This window comes from Vipera ursinii (assembly GCF_947247035.1).
Source record: "Vipera ursinii genome assembly, chromosome: 3".
Lineage (NCBI taxonomy): Eukaryota > Metazoa > Chordata > Lepidosauria > Squamata > Viperidae > Vipera > Vipera ursinii.
The window spans coordinates 169,237,196-169,238,252 of NC_139516.1; positions in this window are offsets into that span (position 1 = coordinate 169,237,196).

Genomic DNA, 1,057 nt, shown 5'->3' on the forward strand with positions numbered 1-1,057 from the left:
GAGAGAGAGAGAGAGGGAGACCACCTTTTGGATAACAGTATTGCCTCCAAATCCTGCCAGCAATTTCTTAGTCCACTACAATCCCAGTTTCTTCTATGCCAGTTATTTAATATTTAATATTTTTACTCAGCATGGAAATATGTTGAAGCAGGTGCCATATGTACAATCCAATGTAAATAGTTTTAGCTTCTGGTTTTTTAAAAAAATAAAAATACTTTTTCAGTTATAAGTATTACATGCACAATACATTTTCTACTTTCATTATGTGTGAGATTCATCAGAGCAGCTAATGATGCATGTCGTCTAACACTAAACATATGGAGAAAACATAATATATATCCAAGTTTGACAAAATTGTGTCATTATATAAACTGTGAAGCAAGGATACTTATAAACAGCTGTGTCAGGGAAACTAATATTCCCCCATCACAATTCTTGACCTATAAACTCTCTCCCCAACCTCTCTGTCTGTGTCTGTGTCTGTATGTATAAGAGAGAGAGAGAGAGAGAGAGAGAGAGACAGAGACAGAGAGAGAGAGAGACAGAGAGAGAGAGAGAGAGAGACAGAGAGAGTATCACACAGACAGACAGACAGACAGACAGACAGACAGACAGACTTCCTTCAAAAGTTTTGAACAGATCAACTGGGTGTTCAAAATATGTCGGCTTAGATGCCAAACATTCTCTGGAATGGGATATTAAAAATGCAGCAGAGGTTAAAATTAGGGCCTTCCAAAATTAGCTTGCCAAGAAGGTGTTGGCTATGTCTACTTTGAAGATAATTTTGGTTCAAATATGGTATCGCCCCGCCCCCTAGTGAGTGGAATGTGGGAAGATTGAGAGTGGGAAATGACTGCCATGTTTTCCTTTGGAGTCCCACTTCATGATATAATACTGCTGCAAAATGACTTGCTATACTAACTATCCATGCTAGTTTTAAGTATTCTTTGTGCTATCTATAAGAAGCTGCTTCATTATTTTTTTAAAAAAATAAGTTTACACTTCTCATCGTAGCTGGCTGACCAGCCATACTCAGTGTGTGGTCATCAATGGAACT